At 42.4% G+C, this 18251-nt stretch overlaps 1 long non-coding RNA gene across 1 annotated transcript in view; it reads left to right on the top strand.

Annotated features, from left to right (window-relative positions):
• Positions 1-18251, top strand: part of LOC309377449 — a 42484-nt gene that overhangs the window by 21093 nt on the left and 3140 nt on the right. The window contains exons 2-3 of the long non-coding RNA XR_014171583.1: positions 16998-17124; positions 17387-17640. This is a non-coding gene — a long non-coding RNA (uncharacterized lncRNA). The remainder of the gene's footprint in view (positions 1-16997; positions 17125-17386; positions 17641-18251) is intronic.

Below are 18251 nucleotides of genomic sequence, written 5' to 3'. Positions count from 1 at the left end.
GGACATTAACCTATTGTCTATTTTCTTGGAAAGGTCTTTAACTAAACTTTAGAAAATAATTAGAGAAATTCTGAGTCATCTTGCATGTCGTGCTTCTGGTTGTTTCACTCACATGTAAAATGCCACCTTTAAAAAACTGTTGGCAGATTATTGTGGATTCGATTGCTGGTTTGATGTGAATGATCTTTGGACAGCGGAGGTTGAAGTTTGTTTATTTTTTAAATAATGGATAAGTAATACTGTACTTGAGTATTGTTAATGTTGTTCACTACTGTAATGGTTCTAGGGGTTGCTTGTGCGTAAATCGACATCACACCTGGCTAGGTTACCTGGGTGAACCCTTTCTGTCTGGACAGCCTCTCACCTGTGGCTGTCTCAATCACTGGCAGAATCCGTCAGTGGGCGTTTCTGGAACTTCTTCCAGCAAAGAAGCTCTTTGACGCCTAGTCGCCGCCTACTCTCCCTGCGCGGAAGCCTTCTGCGCAGGTAGGGTGTGGGCAGCGGAGGACCCGTGCTCTCCCTGCTGGTCTCTGGCGAGGAGTCCTGGAGCCACCTCGCTGATTCCCCCATCTGCCCCCCTTCTCCACTGGTGCTACGCTGAATTCCTTCCCCAGCAGATGGGCTGCTTCTCTCCCTCCCGAGACGCTCTTCTGAACCCCTCTGGAGCCCTCCCTCTCCCTCTGGCTCCGATGGCAGTTCCCTGACATCCACCTCCTCCCCAGGACCCCCTCCACCCCCGGCGCGATTTTCTGATTCTACCTCGTCTCTTTCCTCAGCCGACGATGCTGGGAATCCCCTGAAGGAGCTGTCACCATCCTCTGAGGATTCAAAACCATCTTCCCACTCACTCCAATCTCTTCCCACAGGGTGGACCTCCCAGTCTGATTCTTCACCTTCTGACAACTACTATTGATACAATTGGTATGTCCCCCCTCCCTGCATGGATGTTATGTTATATGAAATATTAATGTATTATATGATCTCCCCCCTTTCCCCCTATGGTATTATGTATTGTATATTTTTGTTTATTGTCACCTGGAGGCCTTCAGGTGACAAGTGACTAGTTGTCAGACTTGGTATAAGGAACCTTTGGATGTTCCTAATCAGTACAGTGGTACTTTGGTTTAAGAACAGCTTAGTTTATGAACAACTTGGATTAAGAACGCTACAAACCTGTAAGTAGGTGTTTTGGTTTGTGAAATTTGCCTTGGAATAAGAACATGTTTCGCTTCCTGTTGAGAGTGTTCCATTTGTAAATTGAGTACCCTGCTGCTATGGGAAAACATGCCTTGGTTTAAGAACGCGTTGGTTTAAGAACGGACTCCCGGAATGGATTAAGTTCGTAAACCAAGGTACCACTGTAGATTATAAACACAATGAAGGTATCATCCAAACATAATCACAACTCTTTGCAAATGAGTGATGGCAGTACAGAGAAGAGCATTTTTGAGCATATGAAGTGTGACTTCCATTTGTTCTCCTTCTACAGATGATATAAATTTGTGTCCCTTCTCTTAGACTATAGGTTGACACATGATCTTAAAATTTAGGTGGTGCAAAAGCATTCCTAATTGTTATGAACACACACACTCAAAATGCATTCATAGATTTGACTCTACGTAACCAATTTTAAAATATTGGTTAAGTGAGCAGGGCTGTTTCTTTCGTTCTCCAGCTCTGCAAAGTTCTCTTGGCCTTAAACATTTCTTATTACTTTGTGAGACCTTGGCTCTTTTGATGTCTGCATTTGCTGTTAGAATTATATCCATCAAAGGCTCAGGCTGTCACAGTGAGGCTTACCGACTGGAACAATGTCCAAGAAAGGATCTAACACCTCCATGAATCAAACATTTATTCATTTTTGTTTCTGTGCCAGATATCAATAAAGCTAACTATCCAGTGTAAATAATTGGGCTAGCATCTAAATGAGCACTGACCAAAGGCAAATGGGATGAGGGCCAGCTGCCGGCTGTCAGGTGAAAGATGGAGAGCTCTGTCCCTCCTGCAACAGCCCACTGTGTTTCTAGGATGGGCATGGAAGAGATTACTCTTCTCTTCTGGTGGACCACTTGGTTCATTTGATGAAGAGGAGGGCAGAGAGCCCTCTCTATCCTACACCATATTCTTTTCTTTTCTTTTCTTATTTGCTTAAAAAAAATATACAGACAGCAAAACAAAGAAGTCTAAATTAGCATTGCCTTCTACCGATAAGAAATACCGTATTTTTCGCTCTATAAGACACACTTTTCCCCCTCCAAAAATTAAGGGGAAATATGTGTGCATCTTATGGAGTGAATGCAGGCTCCTTGGCTTCAGCGATAGCAACGCGAAGCCTCCAAAGTGCAGAGAGAGTGCTCCCTCCGCGCTCTGGAGGCTTCGCGTTGCTTTCGCTGAAGCCTGGAGAGTGAGAGGGGTCGGTGCTCCGTTTCTCCTGCCGCTTCACTGAAGGGGCACTGAGCAGGGAGGGAGAGATTTTTGTCTTCTCGTTCCCCCCCTCTAAAACCAGGTGCATCCTATGGTCGGTTGCGTCCTATAGAGCAAAAAATACAGTAATAATAACTATTACAATAATGAAAATACTAAAAGTACATATACTTCCCCTTTTAAACTTCTATTCTGGTTACAATATAATACTATTCTATAAGCATCTATTATATCCTTTGCTGCCCCATATTTTATTTTATTTCCCAAATTCAACCCAACCCTCCCCTCCTCCCCACTGCTTCCCTTCACCTGTGTGAGATCTTCCCATCATAATATATTTTTTTCTAGTTGCTTTGATAAAATAGAGTAACCTGAAAACTGTTAAATTATAATTACTTCTTTTGTCCTTACACTCTTAACAATTTCCTATTAAGAGTTCTGCTTTAACACCATATCTCTTCCTGTATTCCCCTATGCATTCCCATTCTGTATAGAATTTTTGATTGGAGCAGCCCCTGATTGCTGCAGTCATTTTTGCCATCTCGGCAAACTCACTAATCTTAACTTGCCATTCTGTCATTTGTGGTAATTTTTCTGTTTTCCGATATTTTGCCATAAGTATTCTTGCAGCTGAGGTTATATACAAAAATATATTCCTTTTGTCCTTGGGTATGTTGTTTGTCAATGAACTCAGTAAGTATGACTCTGTTTTTTAAAAAAATAGAGCTCCTGAGGAACTTTTTGATCTACTCACGTATCTCATTCCAAAATTGTCTTACCACCTTACACCCCCACCACATATGGTATAATGTCCCCATCTCGTTCTTGCACTTCCAGCAGAGATTTGGATGCTTTTTATATTTTTTTGCTAATTTTACTGGGGTGAGATACCATCACTATCACATTTTCATTATATTTTCTTTTACTACATAACAAGCTGTAAAATTTATATCTGTTTTCCTACACTATATATTTTGTAGATGTGGATCTGCTCTCGTCTAATTTTCAAGAACAAACCTGCATAAGGTATCTTTTCAAAATCAAAGCTAAATCATTTGTTGCTTGATGCACTTCATGTTGCTACTTAGTAGATAAAAGTAAAGGTAAAGGGACCCCTGACCATTAGGTCCAGTCGTGACCGACTCTGGGGTTGCGGTGCTCATCTCGCTTTATTGGCCGAGGGAGCCGGCGTACAGCTTCTGGGTCATGTGGCCAGCATGACTAAGCCGCTTCTGGCGAACAAGATCAGTGCACAGAAACACCATTTACCTTCCCGCTGGAGCAGTACCTATTTATCTACTTGCACTTTGACGTGCTTTCAAACTGCTAGGTTGGCAGGAGCGGGGACCGAGCAACGGGAGCTCACCCCGTTGCGGGGATTCGAACGGCCAACCTTCTGATCGGCAAGTCCTAGGCTCTGTGGTTTAACCCACAGCGCCACCTGCGTCCTTACTTAGTAGATACTAGTATGTTAATCTCTTAATGGTCTATGGGCTGTTGGATACTTCCAGACATCGCCTCCACCTGCTTCTTGATCTTGGCCAGATCCTACATAAACTCAGAAGCCTGCAAAATGGAATCTCTGCAGCTGAAAGGCAGAAAGCTAGCATTTAAACTAATAACACTACTGATGTATACTGGTAACTGACAGCTCCCTGGGTTTCATTAAATTGTCTCCTGACAGCTGAATCAATGCCAGACAGCATCAAATGCTTGCTTTTGGCCATGTTAGTGCTTCACACGCGTGCTATAGCATCAAAACTAGTTGGACACATAACTAAAAGCTGAAAACAAAACAAAGCCAGAAAATACAACAAGGGAAACTTTTTGAGAATCTTTGTGCAGCTCTTCAAACAAGGGAAGGATGTAAATTTTGGGAAACATTTCACAGCCGCTCTCTATCTTGACTTTGATTTTCTAGACGAAGAGAAGTACATTTCGAGCTTTAAGGGCCAGGCTGCTAGGGATGCTGTCGAGAGCAGCAACTCTGCATCTCCCCGGTAACACCTCATAAAAAGAAGATACACACTTGTGATATCATTACACTCCTAATTCCCTGTTGCCTGCAAGTGCTAACCCATGAAACAGAGATCTTGTTTTCAGCATGTCTTCCTGGAGATGTGATACAAGTGTTCACCCCGGCATGCTGAAAGAATGGCTGCCATGAGATAACTAATACTGGGGTGCGCTTAGGAACATTAATTCTTTTCCTTGGCCTCCAGGAACTTCTGCTGGACCACATCCCCCTAAACAGAGCCAAAATGGAGACAACGACAACCCCATGTGAGGTTTTTGTTGTTGCTGCTATCACTCACATATAAACATCTGCTGTCATGATCCTGCCTGCCTCAAATCTTAAGCATTGCACAGTGTGTTCTGGCCCCCAGTCTTCTAGTATTCGGAATTGCCTTATAACTCATCCAATAACATTGAACTCCTCTTCACAAACAGACTTGTGCCTCTGCACATCTTATTTTTTTCCTTGACATTTCCATGGAAAGAATTCTGTAGGATTCAGTGATGAACTAGAGCACAGCAGACAACAATATCTGCAGGGACACAGGTTGCCCACTCTTGTTTTAGCAAGTAGAAACTGTCTTATCAGTAATTCGTATTGGGGCCATGCTGAATGTCTGCCAGCAGACATTTTCACAGCAAACAGTACCTCCAGGGGGCCAAAATACCCCTTGACCTCTTTCATTTCCGGAGTGCTGCTTGCTGTCTGGTTGGCATGATCTATGGCATACAAAGGTTTTGTATGGCCAGCAAAGGTCTGTATAGTAAAAGCTATGGTTTTCCCAGTAGTGATGTATGGAAGTGAGAGCTGGACCATAAAGAAGGCTGATCACCAAAGAATTGATGCTTTTGAATTATGGTGCTGGAGGAGACTCTTGAGAGTCCTATGGACTGCAAGAAGATCAAACTGATCCATTCTTAAGGAAATCAGCCCTGAGTGCTCACTGGAAGGATAGAACCTGAAGCTGAGGCCCCAATACTTTGGCCACCTCATGAGAAGAGAAGACTCCCTGGAAAAGACCCTGATGTTGGGAAAGATAGAGGTCACAAGGAGAAGGGGACGACAGAGGATGAGATGGTTGGATAGTGTTCTCGAAGCTACCAGCATGAGTTTGACCAAACTGCAGGAGGCAGTGGAAGACAGAAGTGCCTGGCGTGCTCTGGTCCATGGGGTCACGAAGAGTTGGACACGGCTAAACGACTAAACAACAACAATGGCATAATTTAAAAACCAATCCAAAGTATTTCTTCATGGGGCCACTAGGGGCACATCAGAAGATGGCTGACAATAACATCTCTCCAACCCACACAAGGTAATTGGGAGGCCGTGATGGGAGTAAATAGCCTCCCTACCCCCCCCCCCCAGGATTGTGGGGTGGGACTGCCCTTTCCTGCTGTGCCCTATACCACCCCCGAATTTGTGGGGATGGGGGCACTAGGCACAATGCCCTCCTGTGGGATTTCAGCACTCCTGGACGCCGTCTCTGATCCGCGCCACTAGCTGCAAGAACTTCAAAAGAAACAATTTGGATGAAGCGAATGCACATATTTCAAGGAAAAAGGGGGAGTAAAGACTGCTAACAGAAGAGATATCTGATAAAACAAGAAGAGTCAAAGGAGCAAGTATAAATCATGAGAAGATACACCAAGACTCGGTATGGCAAAGGGACTGATGGGGGAGGGGAAAAAAAACTTTTCCCCTTACTTTTATGTGATTAAACATGAACCCCCCCCCCCACAAGTCAGAAATGTCATTTTAAGGACTTAAGCTGTGGATTTAAGGCTGTGTGGAGATAAACATTCGAACCAAAGCATGTTTTGAGAAGTGCGTGGAATGTATAAGGGCTTTGGAATGACGCAGTTAAAAGTGCCGTTGCCACATTGGGAAGTTCTGTTGGAGGACTTAAGTCTGGGAGGAGAAATAGAGAAATAGAGCTGTTTTTATATTGTCAGTGAAACTCCTCAGAGGGACTTAAGAACGACAGTTCTGTAATTAAAGATGGAAAAAGTGATGTTATCTATGAAGGCGATGATATATGGAAACCATCTTGATTTGAGGATTGGAAGAACGAAAAAATCCACACAGGATTATTATTGGTGTTTATCGGCTTAAGGAGACTATCAGAAGAGATCATAAAGAAAAAAGAGAAAATATATGAACAAGAGGTGATGTGGAAACAGCAAGATAAGACTGGATAGAATTATGAACTTTGTTTGGACTGATTTGGACATTAACGCAGTAGCAAGAAGATGATCAGAATCCCCCTTTGGATCTTGAAATATGGGTCCCCTCAACAAAATTTAAAATTCGGCTTTGTAATTCGGAATTTATGTGATTTGATTTGATTGGCCGGTTAATTAAAATTATTTTAAAAAAAACAAACACAAAGTATTTCTTCATGCTGCAATAGCTGAGTTGATTGGGTATCACATAGCAGAACAATCCCACAAATGTGCTATTCAGCCAATGAGACTTGCTATATGATGGCATCACCAAGCCAATTCAGAGTGAGCACATTGGTTTCTATCGGTCATCCTTCCCTCCCCACAAGAAAAATCTGCAGAAGTACATCCTTCTCTCACCAGGAATCAATGTGTTATTAGATCCACTTTCATATTGAGGGGCAGCAACAGCCGAAAGGTGCTAGATTGCTCTTAGATGGCCCTAGAGGAAGGAGAAGGAGATGGGGAGAATCCTGAACCCAGAGCTCTCGATGCAGTTATATTATCATCCTCTGGCTGATCCTCATAATAATTAACTGAAACACTTTTTTTATGAAGTTGGACAGACATAATAAGAAGCAGCCTGGTTCAAGAGCCCTTCTGGAGTTTGATCTCATTTGATCTCCCTGCCATCACCAAAACCCCTCCAAGGACTGAAAATGGAAATAAGGTTGATTTGATTTGCTTGGCTGACGATGCCAACATAGCCTCTTCTCCATAAGCCTTATTAGAAATGTGCTAGAATAAATTCGGGGGGCAAGGGTGTGCTTCCCATATTTTCTGGTTTCTTTCTAATCCATCTCTTGAGACAGTTGTTGGCATTTAATATGTTCCCCATAGATAAAATGAAATTTGATCATTTTGTTTTGGATCATCAAAGAAAGCAAATGGTCACAGTATTTGTTTTTTTGGGGGGAGGGGGGCCTTGGCTTTAGAGATTTTGCTATTAACTGCACTCTGTCATTTATCTGGCTCCACCCAAACTCCACACAGTCAAGCTGTGTCCCTCTACCTACCGGGTGCCATCATAAGAACATCCAAAAAAGCCCTCTCCATCAGACCAAAGGCCAATCTAGTCCAATGACCAACAAGTCAGCTATAGCCTGTATACAAAATACTACTCCAAAATTCCACAACCCCCTAGACATAATCAAAAAACAATGGGAGGACAACATAGCCTATGAGATTAACCCCATCCAATGGACCAGAATGTTGTCTAAGCTTCCCTTTAAATCCATATCAGTGAAAAGAAAAGAACTCACTATGAAACTCACTTATAGGTGGTACCAGACACCACAGAAACTAATGCTAATATTCTTAGGAGGCTCACCAAAATGCTGGAGAGGATGCACCTCCACAGGCACATACCTCCACATGTGGTGGGAATGTCCCAAAATCCAACTCTTCTGGACATCAATCATACAAGAAATATGCAAAATTACTAAGCAAGTATTAGAAGTCACCCCCCAGAACAGGACCTACTGAACATCTTCCAGGACAATAATGCCCACTCACATCACAACGAGCTCATAACCCACCTACTCTCAGCAGCCAGAAGCATCATAGTCAGACACTGGAGAGACATGTCAGGAGAAAGCATGGACCAATGATATCAAATAATATGGGAAACAGCCTTATTAGAAAAAAACTAACCAACAAACTGAAACTGACATGGGGACAAATAGAAGAAGACGCTTGCACCCCGGTATGGTTACCCTTTATCACATACATAGCTCAACAAGGCAGCAACAAGAACCCGCCAACATCATACAAATTAATTTGGCTAACCTGATCCAACCTGAGTGCAATCATGCTCTTCCCACTTGGGATTCCAAGCCACTGGCAATGATGTCGGAATCTCCACTCTACCTAGCGACTCCTCCGGTCGACCCTTCATTCTCTCCTCCGACGATAATTAACGACCTGAGCCTCTGATAAGGCTCCAAGCACATTCCCATTCAGCAGAGTTTCAAAGCAGCAGAAGTGACGAGATTTATGAGCTTTATTTCTAACTACGCAGACAGAAAAGAAAACATCCTCTCTCTGTGAAAGACAGAGAACAACCGGAACAAAGGAACAGAAAACCAGTAAACACCACATCTGTCTCCCATCTCCCGTGAGACCTCCAACAGTCTGGAATCTCTGGAATGCAAAACAGAGTCTTGTGATTCCAAAGCACTGCACAGTGGCAACACACAGAAACCAACAAATGAGAGGTGTATTGTCTCCATCAGTGGAGGCAAAACATTGTCATTTTGACATGCAGTCATTGATGGTTTAATCATCCATGAGCCTGCCTAATCTTCTGTTAAAGCCATCCCCTGAGCTAGGCTTCCCCTCTCTCACCTGGTTCTACTCCCACATCTTCCTGGGGCCATCACTTAGCTCCTCCTCACACAACCTTAGGGAACCTGGCAGGAGAGTTTTGAGGCCTCTGGTCAGGAATGGCCCAAGCCGCTTTGCTGCCTGAGACAAGATGGCGCATTCCCTTTCTGTGCAGAAAATCTAACTAGACTGGTAATTGACTCTTACTTCAGTGCTGGCGATGGAACTATGTCTCCCACCACAGCCTTGGACAGCAAGCTAGGTTAGGAACTGCAGGACAAACCACATGTTTCTAGCCACTTTTCACCTCTCAGCATTTGCCACTCTACCTCACAAAAGTGCTGGCCCTGCTGAGGCAGCACAGCCTCCATTAGCTCACCAAATTAGACCCCAGCTTCAGAGCTGATGCAAGCCCTGCTGGTGACCTGCCATATGGCTTCTTTTCGTCCCACTTTGTTTTTCTGTCCCTCTGCCTTCACCTTCCTTTGGTTCTGAGCGGAGGAAGGCATCTTAGATCCCAGGAAGCTGATGTGCAACGGAGCCTCTCATCTGCCATGTACAAGCAAATCATTCTGTCTCTCCCCTTGTGCTCTGTTTTCCCAGCCAGCACAATTAGTATAATTATCTCTCTGTTCACACCTCAGTTGACAGCACAGACACTTCCAGTTTAATGGGCTGAGACACCGATGAACTCAGAAAACAGTTCACGTTATTGTTCCTGGTTTCAAACTGTTCAGTATATTTTACTCACCACTACCTGCTTCAGAGCAAAAAGTGTGGGAGGAAAAAACACACCATAAAATCTATTCTGTCTCATTTCATTGCCTAGAACTTTCTTTGATTTATCATAAAACTGGAGTTAGAAGAATGGAGGAAGGCTCTTTCAGTTTTCTTTCCTTTTCTATTTTCTTTCTTTCTTTCTTTCTTTCTTTCTTTCTTTTTTTCTTTCTTTCTTTCTTTCTTTCTTTCTTTCTTTCTTTCTTTCTTTCTTTCTTTCTTTCTTTCTTTCTTTTCCTTTCCAAAAAGGAAGGCCAAGGTAGTTACATCTAGGTCATCCTTTGTGGAAACCACCATGCACATTCCAACCCTTGATCTGCACTTCAGGAACTGAATCTTTTTGAATTCTGATGAAAACTGACCTGATCCACACCTTCTGGCAGAGTCAACCCACCCATGAGGAAGCTGAGTCACTGTTGCTTATGAGGAGGCCTGTGTGGTGAAACCACACCAGCAGGAGTACCAAATTGGCAGTATCAGTGCATTTGCACCATCCCAAGCTCTCTGCCAGGGACGTGGGTGGCGCTGTGGGTTAAACCACAGAGCCTAGGGCTTGCCGATCAGAAGGTTGGCAGTTCGAATCCCCGCAATGGGGTGAGCTCCCGTTGCTCGGTCCCTGCTCCTGCCAACCTAGCAGTTCGAAAGCACGTCAAAGTGCAAGTAGATAAATAGGTACTGCTCTGGTGGGAAGGTAAACGGCATTTCCGTGTGCCGCTTTGGTTCGTCAGAAGCGGCTTAGTCATGCTGGCCACATGACCCGGAAGCTGTACACCGGCTCCCTCGGCCAATAAAGTGAGATGAGTGCCGCAACCCCAGAGTCGGTCACGACTGGACCTATTGGTCAGGGGTCCCTTTACCTTTACCTTAAGCTCTCTGCCACCTTGCCCACCTCCCTTTTCGTAAACAGCAGCAACTCAGGGATTGGAAAACCAAGTCAGCTTCACCATGCTGTTCCCTGCTGAATCCTTGCAAATTCCAATACAAACTCATTTGATCCACAGCTCTGAAACTTATTAGCAGGTCAGAACCTCAATATGCATGCAGATTATGCACTTTTCAAAATTTAGGATGTTATTCTGTGCATACCTAATCCCAAGTAAATATGCACAGAATGGCACCCTAATTTACACGCAGGACAGATTTTGGAAATTTTGTGCACTTAAAATCATTTGCAGTCATTACCATGTAAGAAATATACGGCTGCATCAGAGATACATATTAGCACTTACAATATTCAGAAATACAAACCCATAATTTGAATTGCATGAGAAATATGGTGGTTGGTTTTGTTTTGTTTTGTTTAAAAAAAGCTCAATCAAATGTATGTACAAAATAATAGAAACAATCGGGTGGGAGGAACAAATGATTTGAAGAATATGTGTTTATAAACAAGCCTGGATCCCCCCCCCTCAAACTAGTGTATCATGTACCAAATGAAATGTATTTTGACCTTTAACAGACAGCGGCGCTGATGATTCTTGCTTTCTGCCTCTCTTGTGCTGACAGGAAGAAAAGCACCATGTTGCAAAAGGAGCTGCTCAGATTTGTTTTAGATTTGACATTATATGCTGCATAACTCAAGGGTATACATTTTGATTACCAGGCAAGAATGGAAGTTTTTTTTAAAAGAGAGAGAAAGAGAGAGTCAGTCGCAGAAAAGTTATTTCAGTTTAATTGAGTTTTGAAATACTTTCGCATACACAACTTATTGTGATGTCACAGACTGCCACCTTAGTAAAAAAAATTCCCATTAGCTTTGCCATAGCTTTGCTCTTGACAATGCATTCTAACTTCATGAGCCATCAAGATAACCTTTGTGCAATCAGACGAGGGATGTTCATATGTGCTTCAATCCACCCCAACGCTCATTTGCACTTTCATCTGGCATTTTCTGACCTGTTGCAGCGGGCTTATTTCTTCCTTGTTCTTTCCATGTGAAAAGAACAAGCATGAATGATGCATTCCATTGGATTTTTAAATCTAACCTTTGATAATTTTACAAATTTGAAGAGGCTTTATAAAAAAGGGCTTTTTTAAAAAGCATAAGCAGGAATTTTCATATTGGCCTCATAATCTGCTCTAGATCAACTTTGATAGCAATGAAGCGTGGTGAGAATTTGAGAGAAAATAATGATGTTGTTGCGTTGTATTATTATTTTATATTATATTGTATTATGTTATTCATGTACACCGTTTAATTTCTGGGAGTTAAGAATAGGACTAGGATAAATTGTGTTTGCTGTACCCGTATTTCATACAGTTTGTATATGATGTTTGTTTGTTAATGTGTGGTGTGCTATGCCTAATAAAGGATTTTGAATTGAAAAACAACTATGTCTAAAAAAACACACCAAACCACCATGAACTTTGACAATAATCTAAAAGTCAGTGCTAATTTCTCAACCAAGGGTGGTAGTTTGCAACATATTTAGTGAACATGGCACAGGTGATGTTAAGATGTCATAAAATTCTCATTTCTTTACATCTCTCTCTCTCTCTCTCTCTCTCTCTCTCTCTCTCTCTCTCTCTCTCTCTCTCTCCCCTCTATTTCATAGGGCTGCTTTTAATAGTAGCCGATGCAAACAGAGACTTAGGTTGCCATCTGTATCCACTTACCTAGAAACAAGATCAATTGTACTCAATGGGACTTTGAATAGTTATGTATAGGATTGACTAGGCATGCATAGGAATGTATAGGCATTCAAAATAATACATTGCTATGAAGATCACTGCAGCTCCTGACAACATTTGACATTCACAGCAGATGGTAATTCAAAAGAAGAAATACTGCTTCCACTTTAAATCTAGTTTTTTTATTTTTATTCACTCTGACTATATCATGGCTCCTTTATAAAATAAGGATAGGCTAGAGTTCAGTAACTTTTGTAAGTGTGTGTGTATGTATCTATAAAATGAAAACGGCAGCTATTTATATCCGAAAGCACTCAAGAATTGAATGATAAAACAGACGAGGAATAAAAAGCAGAAAACATTGAAGATTCAGCATAAGATGAAATGCCAGCATAGCATCTTTTTATGTTCTTATGGACGAATGTATGGAGGACCAGTCCATTAGTAACAATAGCTACACAGGACACCTGTGATAAAAGATAAAAAGTATATATATATCTGAGTATCCTACCTTAGGATCGAAAAAGAGAATGATTCTTGCTCGTGAGCTTCCAGGGGGATCTAAGTTGCTACATCTGGAAACAGAACAGTGGAGCATAGCCAAAGCTAAAATCAAAAGTACTGCATCAAAGAGTTAAACATCTTTGTGTATCTCAGTTTCTGCAGGATTGTATGTTGATAATGCTTATATTGTCACCGATATATATTGCACTTGGCCACAGTTTATTAGTTACCCATATGAACCAGAAGTTCAACTTCTTTCTGTGTTTATGGTCATGGGAGCTCTGGCTACAATACACTAAGGCAGTGTTTTTCAACCTTTTTTGGGCAAAGGCACACTTGTTTCATGAAAAAAATCACGAGGCACACCACCATTAGAAAATGTTAAAAAATTTAACTCTGTGCCTATATTGACTATATATAAAGTAATTCTCTTGAATAGGAATCAAATAAACACAAAGAAAGTATTTTATAGTTACTATATTATGTAAGTAAACAGAAATATGAAAAATTATAAAATACTTTATTTTTAAATCTTTCGAATTTTTCAATTTTTCCCACGGCACACCAGGCAACATCTCGCGGCACACTAGTGTGCCGCGGAACAGTGGTTGAAAAACACTGCACTAAGGTTAACAATTTTAATTGAATTTCCTTTTTTCTACTAATTGACTTCAAATTAAATAGTTACACTAAATAGTGTATTGCCTTTCCACCCCTACTTCCACAATCTTTTTGTTTAAACCCTTTCTACTGCATTAAATATGGGACGCGGGTGGCACTGTGGATTAAACCACAAAGCCTAGGACTTGCCGATCAGAAGGTCGGCAGTTTGAATCCCCACGACGGGGTGAGCTCCCGTTCCTCGGTCCCTGCTCCTGCCAACCTAGCATTTCGTCAAAGTGCAAGTAGATAAATAGGCACCGCTCCGGCAGGAAGGTAAACGGCATTTCCGTGCACTGCTCTGGTTCGCCAGAAGCGGCTTAGTCATGCTGGCCACATGACCCAGGAGCTGTACACCGGCTCCCTCGGCCAATAAAGCAAGATGAGCGCTGCAACCCCAGAGTCGGTCATGACTGGACCTAATGGTCAGGGGTCCCTTTACCTTTACCTTACTCTGGCCCATTACACAAGTCCCTCTAATACAGTTACTTTATCCTTTTTCTTCCACTGCTCCTATCTCAAATCCTGCCCGTGATTTCATTTGTTTGTGGTTCCTTCCCCAATAGCCCAAACAAGGCCTTCATTCTTCGAAGAAATGGGAGAATCCCAACATCACCATGCAATCTTCAATGTGCCATACACTATGCTTTTTGAAAAAAGATTCCCAGTGCATATCATAGCCTGTTTTTACTCTGATCTGACTTGTAAGAGTATATTTGGTACTACTTAGCGATCCATTTTTATGTATATGTGGATTTGTATTTGAATGCATGCCTTCAAGAGCAGAATACACACATATAGAGAGAGGGTGTGTGTGTATGTGTTAAATTTCAGATAAAACTATTCAAGCCAAAGAAATTGTTTTAAGACAAAAAAAATATGTATTCCACTGCTATGTCAACGAAGAACTTTTTCTTTCAGTCCTAAGGAGAGAAGGGAGAGGGAGAGGGAGCTGAAGTTGACATTCTCACAGTAATCATAGCTCTCCCACACACTGCCGCATACCTGGAATATATTGAATGTCTTATTAAAATTCAATCCAAATGGTACATTTTACAATAGCTAGGACAATGTGCTCTGCCCTCAGGATTGCACACATGGCTGGCTTCAAGGCGGGTTGCATGACTGCATTTCAGGGGACGGAAAGAATGTTAACTTTCTGCATTTCTTGTCATGACGCCGGGTAAAAATGATAATGGAGAGCTCTCTCTGGATTAATTGCAGGTTTGTTATTGGATATATGCATTGTACTTTATACATACGGAATATAAGCCAAGGTTTACGTACAACTAATTATGATAATAAGAAGAAGCTAATGGAAGTAAATGTGTGAGGTAGCAACATTTGAAATTTTACTGCAGAGTAGAAAATGGCTTTGAAACACAAACTACAAAATAGCTTCAACCTGGCAAAGCACACATCTTTTGTATAACTTAGGGGATGTGACACTAAACCAATGTTTAGTGGTATGTGTATGAGCAGCAGAAAGCTGCTTTCTGTTCTTGGTTGCATTCAGTGTTTTATTTTGTGGGGATACGCATACAACTATACATTTTGTGAATCTAAGGGGAGAAGAAATTAAAAATAATAATAATTTTTGTTTGTTTCTTCTCTAGCACAGTGAATCGTCTGTTCCACTGCTACCCCTGATGGTGGCCTCCTTCCCTGTCACAGTGTTTCCTGAGTCTCATACGGAATGAGAGACCCCTAAACATTTTTTTTTATATAGAAAAAAAGCACTGGTTGTATTAAGCATCAAATCATAGCTTACCAACCATAGTTTGCCCAGAAATCAGGTTTGGAAATTATGGTTTGATCTTAGAATCATAGAATCATAGAATCATAGAATCATAGAATCATAGAATCATAGAATCATAGAATCATAGAATCATAGAATCATAGAATCATAGAGTTGGAAGAGACCACAAGGGCCATCGAGTCCAACCCCCTGCCAAGCAGGAAACACCATCAGAGCACTCCTGACATATGGTTGTCAAGCCTCTGCTTAAAGACCTCCAAAGAAGGTGTCCAAAGAAGATCTTGGTGTTCAATATTTGTTTCTGGGCAAGCAATAGTGAGTGAGCACTAACCGATTTCCTAGATTTCGAAACAGCGGCAAACTGTGGTTGGAAAAGTTGGAGCAGTGCATACAAAAAGCTTCTTTGATTCCATACAGCACCAATATGGTGCCCACATGCACCACTGTAGTCACTGTTGTCCCTTATGGCACCCATGAAGGGTCTTCATAAACATCACCTCAAAACTCCACAATGCACAAGAGATGGTTTGCTGCTCCTGCTAAATTCTCCCCTACATTAAACAAACCTTCCCCCTTTACCCAGATTTCATTCAGTGCTGGGACTGGAGGCCTGCTCTACTCTCTGTTCTGAACAAGATAAGTAAAGGAGGTAAAGGACGCCTGGACAGATAAGTCCAGTCAAAGATAACTATGGGGTTGCAGTGTTCATCTCGCTTTCAGGCTGAGGGAGCTGGCGTTTGTCCACTGACAGCTTTCTGGGTCATGTGGCCAGCATGAAGAAACTGCTTCTGGCACAATGGAACACTGTGATGGAAACCAGAGTGCACAGAAACGCTGTTTACCTTCCCACCGCAATGGTACCTATTTATCTACTTGCACTGGCATGCTTTCGAACTGCTAGGTTGGCAGGAGCTGGGACAGAGCAAAGGGAGCTCACCCTGTTGGGGGGATTCGAACTGCCAACCTTCTGATCGGCAAGCCCAAGAGGCTTGGTGGTTTAGACCACAATGCCACCCGCACCCCACCCCTCTGATGAGAAGAGATGTACAAAGAGGGTTTCTCATTGGTGACCATGGTGGTGGCTTATGCAGGGGCCTCTCTGCCGCCAACTGGGGGCATGCCTGCACCATTTTGTGGTCTTGTCACTTTTTTTTGGTTATTTTGGATGTAGCAGCCTTATGCCATGCCCCTCCCACGCCAGCCATTTTGTAACTGGTGCCCGTGGCATTTTCTCAAAATTCAAATGTCTCCACTGGTTCCCCCTTAAAAAGATTAGCAACTCCTATTGTAAAGACAGTGGTTCTGATGTAAATTCAACTTGTTGTTGTTGTTTAGTCATTTAGTCGTGTCCGACTCTTCGTGACCCCATGGACCAGAGCATGCCAGGCACTCCTGTCTTCTAAACTCAACAACAACAACAACAATAATTTTTATTTATATCCTGTCCTCCCCAGCCGAAGCTGGGTTCAGGGCAGCTAACAACAATAAAATAATACAACATTCTAAAATCATTTCATTATAAAATTAATTCAATTTAGCTGTTAACTTGCCGAGTGAGCTGCTGTTTCTCTGTCTGAAACCAGCCTGCCCCTCAAACATGGGGGTAATTATACCAATCTACTTCCAGGGCTATTGTAGGATTACTAGCACAGCACACAGTTCTCTCTTTCTCCCCCAGAAATTGCTACGGTTGTGACAAGTCAAAAGAAGTCAGCTTTGAAATGACTGGGGGATGTACAGTACAGCATTCCTACGGAGAAGAATGCTGTAGTGAAAACTTTGCCAAGCTGCAGTGGGGTTTAAAGGTAAGTCACCTCAATCTTTACTCCCACTCTAACCGCTGCGATCCTTGTAATGCCAGTTCATAACATTTAACTTTTGATTTATTGATCTGGAGCTCAGTATGCTGGGAATCAAAGTCCTGGGCCTGGAGATGCATCTTGCCTTTTGATCCCTACTGGTGTTTTACTGCTATTCTCTATCATTTTGAGTTAAGCGGTGCTCTCATAGCTTCTAGCTCTTGTCAGTCTATTTAGTGTATAAAAGGCTGCCTGTTTCTTCCCTTAGGTGCATCACAGAACGGTCAAATCTCATAATGCCATACGCTATACATAATTTATAGTCCGGGCTTAAGATGAACATGCAAGGAGAAGAGATGGCGATCGAGCAAAATGGATGGAAGCAAGAAAGGTCAAAGCCATCCATTCCGCAGATGGGGAGATCTCACCGAAAAGATGCTGGCATTTAATCTTGATGATTAAACCTGACTCAAAATTGGAAAATGTTTGCATTCGGGGAAATACATCTACCCAAAATACAAGGTATCTGTAGAACAATTCCTGACCAATTTAATCTTAATGTTTTCAAGCTGTTTTTGAGAGAACCTTGGGATATCTCAGAAGGGTTATTGAGAGGGTTGGGGGGTGGCTTTCAATTAGCAAGCGAGTAAGAATGGTTAAGGGATGTGGGTGGCGCTGCGGGTTAAACCACAGAGCCTAGGACTTGCCGATCAGAAGGTTCGAATCCCTGCGATAGGGTGAGCTTCCGTTGCTTGGTCCCTGCTCCTGCCAACCTAGCAGTTCGAAAGCATATCAAAGTGCAAGTAGATACATAGGTACCACTCTGGCGGGAAGGTAAACAGCGTTTCTGTGCGCTGCTCTGGTTCGCCAGAAGCGGCTTAGTCATGCTGGCCACATGACCCGGAAGCTGTACGCCGGCTCTCTCGGCCAATAAAGCAAGATGAGCGCCGCAACCCCAGAGTCGGTCACAATTAGACCTAATGGTCAGGGGTCCCTTTACCTTTACCTTTCCTAAAATGAGACTGCATTTTATGCTGTATTTCAAGCCGTATTTTAACTATTTATTTATTTATTTATTTATTTATTTATTCGTTCACTCACTCACTCACTCACTCATTCATTCATTCCCTATT

The sequence above is a fragment of the Podarcis melisellensis genome, assembly GCF_964234715.1.
Source record: "Podarcis melisellensis genome assembly, chromosome: 9".
Lineage (NCBI taxonomy): Eukaryota > Metazoa > Chordata > Lepidosauria > Squamata > Lacertidae > Podarcis > Podarcis melisellensis.
This window is presented reverse-complemented; position numbering and strand designations above follow the sequence as displayed.